The sequence below is a fragment of the Nuphar pumila genome, chromosome 15 (genome assembly GCF_984573655.1).
Source record: "Nuphar pumila chromosome 15, dmNupPumi1.hap1.1, whole genome shotgun sequence".
NCBI classification, from domain to species: Eukaryota; Viridiplantae; Streptophyta; class Magnoliopsida; order Nymphaeales; family Nymphaeaceae; genus Nuphar; species Nuphar pumila.
This window is the reverse complement of record NC_143263.1, coordinates 62,489,242-62,501,259: the sequence shown is the minus strand read 5'-3', so window position 1 is coordinate 62,501,259 and position 12,018 is coordinate 62,489,242.

Sequence of the window (12,018 nt, the reverse complement as noted above, 5' to 3'; positions counted from 1 at the left end):
ATCAGATGCATAATTTCATCTAATGCATGTATTGAGGCCAACAACATGATTTCACTTACAAATCATTTCTAAGCAACTTGTGAACACCTCATGCTATTACTTGCAGGCAAATCTTGTATCACTTCCGTGTATGCTCATGCATAAGAAAACAACCATGTGTTAACTCTTTTTAACTTAGCATAAAGTGTTCATTTAAGCCTTGAAAATGACTTGAATGTCAGCAACAGAAAAGCAATTACAGGCTTAGCAAAATCATGGCAGCACTCATACATATTTCTGTCATACTGTTTACACAAGTGTATACTTAACAATTCTACATGACCACATTCATTTTAATCATCTTGTACACAGGTATGACAGGATGCATAGAAAATGAGCAGGTATGCAGCTAACAATCGACATACGTGAGTCAATTAAGCACTTACATGGGAGTAGTTATAGAATCAGAAAGGAAATTGTGCAACAAGTCTGAAATAACATATATATACATGCATAATATGTTATAAAAAAGAAGTTCTTTCAAGAAGCTGCCAGCACACAAAAATATTATATATATATATATATATATATATATATATATATATATATATATATATATATATATATATTATACATATGGAATATGTCAACACTTGGCAAGTGGTGCACGATTCCACAGGGACTGGGTACTGCCCAGCCGCGCCTAACTTGGCTGGGCTTCCAGTTGGCTCGATATGTCAGGCCAGCCGAACTGGGTTCGGCTGGTCTGACAGCCAGCCCAACCAAACGTAGGTTATATAAAAAAAAATTCTTCCATTGCCAACACCTAGCTGGCTGAGCCAAAACCCCAGCCTAGCCGACTCAGTCGACTGGGGCTGACGACACCCGGCTTAGCCGACTTGGTCGGCTGAGGCCCAACACAACAAACAGTGGATTTATTTCTTATTTTTTTGTTTATCTGTATATATATGGGTTTTCTTAATAACAACACACCAACATAGACATAAAAATAATTGTCATGACCTTGGGCATGCTTAATGCACTAAGAACAAAGCCCAATATGCATGTATCTGGAATTTTTGCGTAAAATACACATGGATAGATTAAGTAGACATCATATTCAATAAGGTACATAATTCGGTTAAGAAATAGATATCATATGTTATCATAAACTAACATGCAACCATGTTTTAGCTTGTTATTTCAAGATTTACATGCATTAATAATCCCTAACATGGGTTTTTCATAAAAATTGGCAATACTAGCAGACACATACATAAAAAACTCTATTTTCATGGATCAAAAATTCTATTTTAATGTAAAAACACTTCTACACGTGGGTTATTCCACAATAACATACAAGAAAATGAAAATACATGGATTCCATCCATGGATCTTAGAGTGAATGTCCAGATTTACTCTCCCACATGGTTTTACACTAAAATACTTCATGGAAATCGAATTCATGTTCTTTATTCTTACTTAAATCAAAAGAAAGACCCATACCTTGAAATAAACTATAAAAATAATGGTGAAGGAAGCTTGGGGCTGGAGAAGAATGGCTTCTTCTTCTTCCTTTCCTCTCTCCTTCTCTCTCTTTCCTCTCTCCTTTTCTCTTTCCCTCTTTTCCTTTCTTCCTCTTTCTCTCTTTCCTTTTTTTTTTCTTTAAGTAAAAGATGAGAGAGAGGGGGGGTGCCGCCCCCCCTTTCTCCAGCTCTCTCTTCTTGAGAGTGTTCCCAAAAATTATGGAAACTCCCTCTCTATAGTTAGTTTTCATTTTTTTTTAAACACTTTTATATGTTGACTTTTGCTCTCTTTTATAAATTCCAACTTTCCTAAAACTCTCTTAGGTAAGCTTAGGGACTCTTTTAGAGAGTCCCACTCAGCCCAACAAACAAAATTTTAGAATTAATATTAATTAATTAATTATAAATTTTGAATTAACTAAAATTATTTATAACTTTCCAAAAATAACCAAATTAACCCTAGAAGTTTTTTTTACTATAATTAACCCCAAAATAAAACTTTAAATTGAATTTAAAGCTAGAAAAAACATTGGACATGGATTTGGATCTGGATCTGAATTCAAGATCCAAACCCATACCCATAATAAAAATGGATCCAGATTTGGACCCAACCCAGATTTAAGTAGGACCCAAATCTAGAAAAAAATTGGATCATAGGCCTTGGATCCAGTCCGATCCGATCCCGGATCTATTTCGACAAACTGCTTATTTTTTCAGAAGAATGCAATTTTTGGGCCAACCGTAGTCCAAATAAAAAAAAACAAAGTACCATTGTGCTCAAAATTTTGAGACGCATCCAACGACATATAACATGCATATGAAATTCTGAATTCCATAAAAAAATAACCTGAATTTTGCTTGAATTTAAAGGTCGAATTTAAAACTCTCAACTATATTTTGATTGGCTTGCCTTGACCTTGTTGATGAGACCTAGGTCAAACCCGGACTCAAAAACATCGGTCTAAAAATCAGGCCTCAAACGATTTTTCTTTCAGACTTAGACAAATGTTTGAAAATCTCAAGAATTGTCTAAGTACCAAAATACACGATCTTACAATTAGGGATGGCAGTGGACCCGGGTGGAGGCAGAGGACAAGGTCTCCACCCCTACCCTGTCTCAAAATTTTGCCCTATATTCTAACATGGGTTTTGATTTTAACCTTCATCCTTGTTTTATGTCCTCCATCCTTGGTCCAAACAGGGTGAGACGGAGCCCCATTTTCCCTTGGTCCACTTCCATTCCTAAAGAGTATTTTAGCATTTTACTAACAAGGAAGGGGGAAGGGGCGAGAAAAAACGTAAGTCCATCCCCGCCTCTATCCATGCACGAGTTTTGATTTTAACCTCCAACCCTGTTTTATGTCGGGGCGAGGCGAAACTCCATTTCCCCCCCAATCCACTGCTATCTCTACTTTTCATATGAATTGTGCTAACTAAAACTAAGTTTGATGTTACCCTTTGCTCTCATCCTGTTATTTAGTTTGAGAAACAAATCATGCCATGTGGATGATGTTGAAAAAAGTTTCAAAATTAACTCCTTTTGTATGATGATGGAAAAGTGCAAATTACTTGCTCTTCATTTAAGGTTCATTTATTATTTTCCTAAAAAATGCCTTTGAAATTATTTATTTTCATATATAAGAGGGAGATAATTTTTTAGTGGTTTAAATAGTCATTTCTCTATTTTAAATACTTTGGAAACCCATGTGTTTTAGGGTGACTTAAAGATGTTGTGCAATGCATGCACACACACACACATGTACATAAGGGCGCCTGAAGTAGAATGTGGTGCTTTGATGGTGGACTTTGCACTTCGCACGCTTGCAGCAGTGTGAGGCGCATTCAAAGGCACCTAGATTCATTTTGACTAAACCAAACTCACCTTGACTATTTTGACCAAACCAACTTTGACTTTCGATTTTGAAGTTGCATTCGGAAAGTTTGAGACCATTTAAGGTGTTTTAAAAGACTTGGTGACTCTTGAGCATTTTTTGGAGGTCCTTGACCGTCAAGGGCGACTGGCCATTTAGGGTCAATTTCATCCAAATTTTAGAATGTTGGATTTATGGTTATTTGAATTCATTTACCACCTTAAAACGTTTTTAGCCTTTCTAAGTCTATATAACCCTTCATTCTTGACATGTTGTTTATTAGATTTTCTGATTCTTAGGCTTTTGATGTCCAAGCCTAGTTGTATCCTAGGGACTCAATCACACTAATTCACAATTTGTATCTTCTGAAATCTTAAAGTGGGTGATTAAATTTTTGAAGATAGTGATCTTAAGAACATGCCTTTAAGTTTGAGATCTCGGATTACCAAAATCCTATTTTTGGCCACCGTGTGCCAACAATTTTAGAACTTCAATTATAACCTCTGGTTTGACATCAATTTCCAATTCCATTAATTTGCTCACTCATGACCTTAGAAGTTTGATTGCTTTGATGGGTCAAAATTCAAGTGGTGCCAATCAAAGGCCTCTTTCTTATTGTTTAAGTTACACGTTGACTATGTTTTCAATAAGCCATGTTCTACTGTTGATGTTGGAGGGGTCAAGACAGAAGAATCGAAGAGAGAGAGATATGCATTCAAACTAAGTTTCCTTGTCATATCAATACTCACGTTTAGGATATATTAATTCATGTAGCATTTATAACATGAATAATTTTGGATTGCTTTCTTGCCATATTAAAATAAAACATAATTATAAATGTGAAACATGCATTCAAACTAAGCTAATTAGACTTCAATTTTCTAATATAAAAAAATATTATAGATTGGTTGAATTAATGAATTCAGATGTGTGACATGAATAATGTCTTAAGTTGTGGCAACAATAAATATTTTATAACCTTTATAGATGATTATTTTAAACTTTATATGTTTATTTGATGAAATATAAATCTAAAGCATTTTTCAAATTCTTTCTTTATATTACTGAAGTACAAAATAGATTTAAAACTAAGATTGTTCATTTAAAGATTATAAAAGGCTTTTCAAGAGATGTCATTAGCAAAACATCGAGAAAAATGAGAATTAAGCCATTTAAGTCATCAACCAAAAATATCTAGCCTAGAGCAATAGAAATCTTGCATGCCTAGTTTCAATGAAAAATAAATTGATGAATGATAATTAACAAGCACATTTATGTGAATCCATTCATGATGTGTGCTCGTTACGAGTATGTGTTTGTAAGCTAATAACTCTTAAAACACTTATAAAAACTCTTAATGAGTTGAGCTAATAACTCATAATGAGTTTGTAAGGCTTAAGGCTAAAGTATGTGTTACGAGTATGTATTACAAAACACTTAGAAAAACTCACCTATGTTAGTGTGGAAGTGTGAGTCACTTCTTATGATAATTGACAATTCTTTCTAGTCAAGTCAAATAAAATTTTGAAACTAGTGTGATATTGTTTGAAAAAGTTTCAAAATTAACTCTATTTCATATGATGGGAAAGTACAAATTACTTGCTCTTTATAAAGTTTATGATTCATTTATTATTTCTCTCGAGAATACCTTTGAAAATTGTTTAGTTCCATATATAAGAGGAAGATAAATTTTTTAGGGTTTAAATAGTCTTTTCTCTATTTTAAGTAGTTTGGAAACCCATGTGTTTTAGGGTGGCTTGCAAACATTGAAGTGCAATGCATAGGAACATATGCGCTAACCATACACGCGTGTGCATGAGGGCATTTGGGTGCAAGGGCACTTGACGATGAAAGTGGCACTTTGATGGCACATTTTGCGCTTTGCACTCTCTCAGCGGCGTGAGGCACATTCAGGCGTATAGATTAGTTTTGACTGAACAAAGCTCAATTTAACTATTTTGACCAAACTAACTTTGACTTTTGGTTTTAAAGTTGCATCCTGGCCAGTTGATACCATTTAATGTGTTTTAAGAGACTTTGTGACTGTTTGGGAGCTTTTTGGAAGTCCTTGACCATTAGGCAAGAGCGACGGATCGTTCGGGGTCAATTTCATCCAAATTTTGAATGTTGTATTTTTGGTTATTTAAACTCATTTACCACCTTAAAATATTTTTAGGCTTCCTAAGCCTATATAACCTTTCATTCTCAACGTGTTTATAAGATTTTCTGATTCTCAGACTTCTCTCAATTTCTATATTTTTTGGCTCTTGTTTGGCTTGCAAGTTTGTGTGGGTGTGAGAGGTCATGTGGTCTAAGCCTGGTTGTATCTTTGGGATTCAGTTGCACTCATTCATATTTCACATCTTCAAAATTTTTGAAGTGGGGGTGATTCAAGAGTTTTAAAGATAGCGATCTTAAGAATCTTCTAAGTTTGGGATCTTGGATTTTCAATATCTTGTTTTTGGCGATCGTGTGCCAACAAATGGGATGGTAAGATAGGTGCTTAAAGTTTTAAAGATAACGATATTAAGAACGTGCTTCTAAGTTTGGGATCTTGGATTTTCAATATCATGTTTTTGGCGACCGTGTACCAACAATGGGATGGTAAAATAACCTCCTTTGAAAAAGTACGCATCATGACAACCATGTGCATTCATGCATATGTGACCTTGAGGGTTCTAAATTAACATCAAATTACGGGGGTGAAATTTTAAGAAGCAAAAATAGCGGGTGAATAAAAAAGTTTTGAAGAATAAGGCGAATGGAGACCAAAGGAAAAGAAGAAGGAAGGGACTATCCCTAGCACTAGACTATCTAGTAGCCCAATGATTTTATGAACCACCAAAAACTTGGCTTCCATTTTGAACTCTTGTGGATCTAGCCATACAGATGGGATTTTCTAGCATTTTAGTGGAGCACTTATGTCAGACGAGATGGGGTCCATAGGATTGGGAATTGAAATGCTCGTGGCTTGGCTCAGGCTTGTCTCATAAAGAGCTCATTCACACCGAACATGAACAATGAGTGTTAGGCTCAGCTTGGTTCATATAGGCTCATAAACTAGTAATAAATATAGTTTACATATATTTCTTATTATAGAGTCTAGATGGTTGTTGTGTTTGGCTTGCAAAAAATAAGTTTAGAGCTCAAACCCTGTTTGCTTACAACATTGATAAGTCAAGTTGAGTTTGACTCAGTAGGTTTAGAATCCAATTTCTATTATTTTAAATATTAAAAAATGTATTTTTTGGTTAAGGAGCCAGCTCAAACTCGGCTCAAAAATTCCAACCTCTTTAGGTTCGTTTGGCTTGTTTATCACCCTTAGATGAGGGAGACCCGGTTGAAGGCAAACTTTGATAATTGAGGTTGGATCGGTGGAAAACCTTACCAAAGAGAGAGGCTGTTTCGAGGGTAAATCAGTAACTGTAGCCATTAACTCGACTTTGGTTAGTGATAACTGAAGTTAAAGTTATAGAAATGTGGTTTTAATAAACAAAGCATAAATTTAGATGTGTTTTTTACAATATCCAATACTTATTTGTGTATTATATCATTACCAAAACTTTACGTGCATTTTTTGAAATTTTTTAATGATAAAAGGAATCAAGTTTCACATCCATGGAAACAAAACGTGTTTAATACATCTACTGGGCTTGATTGGTAAATAATTCCTACAACTTTAACTTTCTTATAGATAGTGTGATATTGTGGATAGTGCCAAAGATAAACTCAAGAAATTGAAATTTGGGTGTCGATGGGTCGGGTTTATGTTGGATACCTGACCCAACTGGAACTCAAATATTCAGGAATGCGGACGAAAACTTCTGACCAGAACATTATTTGGGTCGACCCAAACCCGACCCAAGCAACATGCAAGTTGAGTTTGTAATATAATTTTGCGCTGACCCGACTCAGTTGACCTGAGTATTATATATATATATATATATATATATATATATATATATATATATATATATATATATATATATATATATATATATATATATATATATATATATATATATATATATATATATTAAACATCCTTTAAGTATTTGGAGCACGGTTTGAGATTCATTTCCATGACCCAACATAATCCAGTCGAGTACTCGAACCTGACCAAATGTTATTTGGGCAGGTTTGGGCAAATACTGATTAGACACAAATGACATATCCGACCCTTTGACAGCCCTAAATTTAGTGCACCTTATTGGGTATACCAAGAACTTCAATTAGACACTAAAAAATGGCCCGTTCTTACTGTCCTTACAAATGGTTCACACACACATAAATCAAACATGTTGAAGATAAAGCTCTCTCTCTCTCTCTCTCTCTTACCCATAGATAGGGATGGCAAAATCTGACATGACCCGCCAACCCGCTTCTTAGCCGGGTTCGGGTTTGGCTTAAACGGGTTTGTGTCATAAATGGGTCGACCCGCCCAACCCGTTTATTAAACAAGTCGGGTTCGTGTTAGGGGTATGCCAACCCGCCAATTCGGCTAACCCGTTTAATAAACGGGTTAGGCAGTCAGATCAACCCGTTTACCCAAACCCGACCCGCTAATCTGTTATCATCGCAAAAATTTTCCCCTCCCTCTGCGAGTCAAACTTGACTAAAGTTTGGAAAATGGTTTTGAAAATTACTCGTCTTCGTTTTTAAAATTTGCGGGAAAATTCCGTGAAAAGGGATCCGCATGTCTGTACGAGGTTCAACCGTTCCTGGCGCATTTACCAGGGGTAATTGATCCAAGGATCAAATGTATGCCTTAACTAAGTTCAAATATCTAAATTATGCTCTATTTTCCTACAATGCACAGAGAATCAGGCATGTGCCATGGAGTTTTGAAAAGATGCAAATTCTGAGAAATATGATGTTTGCTTGGAATTTTGAAATATGCTTGAAAATACTTAGAAAAAATGATGATTATTGGAAAATCATGAATTGCATTGAAAAATGACTTTTGAAGGGAAAATTGATTCTCAAGAAAACTTGGACTTTGAAAAAATCGATTTTGAGATTTGGACTACTTTTCTGAGAAAGTGGATTTGAGAATTCTGAGAAAAATCAATTTCATAAGTAATTCAAGGACTTTGGGAAAATTGATTTTGGGATTTGAAAGTGGAATTGAGAATGTTAGAAACCTTGGAAAATCATGATTTGAACTTGGGAAATGCTTGAGATGTCATGGGAAAACTCACAGTTTTGAGAAAATCAATTCCTGAGAAAGACTTGGAAAATCTTGAGAAAATCAATTTCTCTAAAAAATGCAACGTTAAATGAAAAAGAAAACATAAAATTTACATGATGATGATGATATAAAACATGAAAAATATTTGGCAGACATGAACCATTTTCGTTTATATTGCTGTAAAAAAGAGAGGATCCAATCCATGCATGGGATGGATCTCTCCTTTTTCTTTTAGCCTTAATCCTGACCATCCTATTGTAATATTCACGAAAACATGGATTTCCAGACATGTGAGTCCAATCTTAAACTGGATTTACATGGTAGTTTTCCTAAAAAAAAAAAAACAATTGCGAGAAGGGTTTTACCTTGAGGAGACTTTGCTTGAATCGATTAAAGGGGGAGTCCGCAGCGATGGGGAGGTTGACAACTTCTCTTGCAATGGCCGAAGTTTGCTGCAGTGGGCGTATTCGCCTGCTACACCAATGGAGGGGGAAGCTTGCTGGCTGGAGATGGTGATGGAGCCACTGGAGAAAGGTTGCACCTCGTTGATTGGCTGGAAGCTTCAAAGGGCTGGTTGGAGGGAAGGAGGAGGTTGCAGCTTATAATGGCTGAAACAAGGTTGTAGTTGTTTGAAGGTTGGTGAAGGTGGTGATAGAAGGAGGGCTAATGGGAGAGAGATAGGAAGGAGAGAGAGGTTGTGGGTGTGCTGCCACCAATAGAGAAGGGTGAAGAATGGCTAGGGTATGAGAGAGGGTGTTTTGAATGGAGAGAGAGAGGGAGAGATGTCAAAAGGAGCAGCCGTAAAAAATAAAAAAAGACTTAGGTTTTTAATGAGATAGATGGATTTCCAAGAGGAGAAAAAGGGATCCACCGATAGAAAGAAAGGAGAGGTAATAAAGAGAGGAAGAAAGGGAGGGAAAGAAAGAATGAAAGAAAAGAAGAAGGAAGAAAAGGGAAGAAGAAAAAGAGAAGAAGGGAGGAAAGAAAGAAATGAGGGAAGAGTGGTTGTACGTGAATGGAAGGAGAAGGGAAAGAAGAAAGGAAAATGAAGAAAGAAAGAGAAGAAGGAAAGAAAGAAAGAAAGAAAGAAGAAGAAAAGAAGAAAGGAAAGAAAGAAAGAAGGAGAAAAAAAAAGGGGAGGAAGAAAAGGAAAGAAGGAGGAAAGGGGGTCGACCCCTCTTGTGGGTCCCACATCTCAAAAAATAAAAAATTAAAAATAGAAAAACAAAATAAAAGAGAAGATTTTTTTTATTATTAAAAGGAGATACAAATGGTGAAGCCATTTTGGAGTGAGCCCAGGGTGATTTTGAAATTCATTTTGAAGGCCAGAGGGGTAGAATGGCCCCTCATAAAAAATTTGGACGAAATAAGTTATTTTTAGCAGTTTTTGAAATGAGCTCAAAATTTGAAGTTCTATACCCCGTTGCGGAGCAAATCTAGTTTAGAATTTGAAAAACCAAGTTCGAAAAGAATCCAGATTATTTTCTCGAGAAAATATTTTCAATTTTAGAATTTTGGGGGTAAAAATGTCAATTTTTGAAATTCAGGATTTGGAATTGATTTTTGAAAACTTTAAAACTCGAATCTGGATTGGAGTTTTCAAAACTAGAGTTCTAGATCTCGAAAATGAAATGAAATGAAATGTGATGAAATGTTATGAAATGATGGAAAATGATGAGAAATGACAAGAAATAATATGAAATGCCATGCGAAATGCTAACACTGAATGCAGAATTTTAGGTATTGGACTCTGAGTGACACTTGTACCAGTTCAAAAACTGATAATTTTGACAAATATGGGTAAAATGGTTCAAGAAATGATTTTTGGTCTCTACTGGACGAGAGTGACACTGAAAATTGAGGTTTGAGCTGGTTTGAACTGAAATGAACTGGATTGAACTGAGTTTTAGGGTTTCAGAACTCAAATGGATTGAAAAGACGCTGACTCAACTGAACTCTCCGACTAAACTGCCAAGAAAAGCTGTCATTTTTAGAAAAATAGTGATAAATAGTCACTGGAGTGAAGTGAATTGCAGATCAGAGCTGGGTTTGAGCTTAAACAAAGATCAGTAACATCGAGATGAACTAAAATTGAAGCTCGAACATTAGCTTAACTGACTGGATTCAGCTCAATTTCAGCTAAATGAGCTGAAATGGGTTAAAATGGACTCTTGAATACTTGGAAGTGGTTTGGAACTGAAACTAGAGTGCTTGAACTCCTGGTGAGCGCCAACTAGAATCAAAGGAATATGACTGACTGTAAATGACTGACTTGGAGACAATTGGCTTAGATTTGAGTGAAAAATGAACTCATTTCTGAATAAATGATTTCATTTTGGCATGAATGGTCAGAAATGAACATGACCTGCTCACTGTGAGCTCATGTGAGCTACAAATGATTGACATTCTAACTGTTCTGAGTTTGAGAATGAGCTTGCTTGACTTTGACTGCGGTCTGGATGACTTATGGGTAAAATGATAAAATTTTAAAACTGACTCGGGTTGGACTCCTACGCTGACCTACCAGGGTTGGCATATGCACGAGGAGGGAGGGAGGTTGTCTGAGAATGGATGAGAAAAGTTTGGGGTGTTTACACAATCCGCCCGGCAACCCGTTTACCCGACCCTGATCCGCCCGCCAACCCGTTTACTCGTACCCGACCCGCCAACCCATTTACCCGAACCCGACCCACCAACCCATTTACCCGACCTGACCCATTTATTAAATGGGTTAACCGTGTTGTGTCGAGTTACCCATTTAATAAATGGGTCGGGTTCGTGTTTGCCAAAGTCGACCCGTTTAATAAACGGATCGGGTTCGTGTTGAGGTATGCTGACCCGATTGCCACCCCTACCCATAGAATCCCATGTAAGTAGCTTTTCTAATTTTTCTCTATTAAAATACATTTATACTGCAATCAATTTTGTAAATGATAATAAAAATCATAATAAGGGGTGCACACACACACACCCTTTTTTTTTTAACAGATGGAGTGTTCTGACCGAACACTGGATCTGCTCCTCACATCCAATCAAACTAAGAAGGCCAGAACTATATTTGGTTGAACACAAATATCGTTCTTTGGATTTTCTTTGCAAGAAAAAATGTTGTGATAAATTAAAAATAAATGTTTTCTATAAAATGTAAAAAAACTTGGTGCATTTATAACTAAAAATATTTAAAATTTGAGAAAGGCATGAAAATATCAAAAGAAAAGGCATTGAAAAACACAATGCTTTCACGGCTGGTGTACACTTCCCGTGCTGCTGTACCTGATCCCTCATCATGTGCTTCCGGGCCCACAGCCGACATGCTGTATCCCAAATACCGTGGGTGATCAGGTGCAGCTGCACACTAATAGCGTGCAATCACATTGCACCTGATCCTCCCTCGGCCTAGGTTGGAGTGTAGCTAAAAATTGAATGAATAAATAACGAGAGGAGAGGAAGA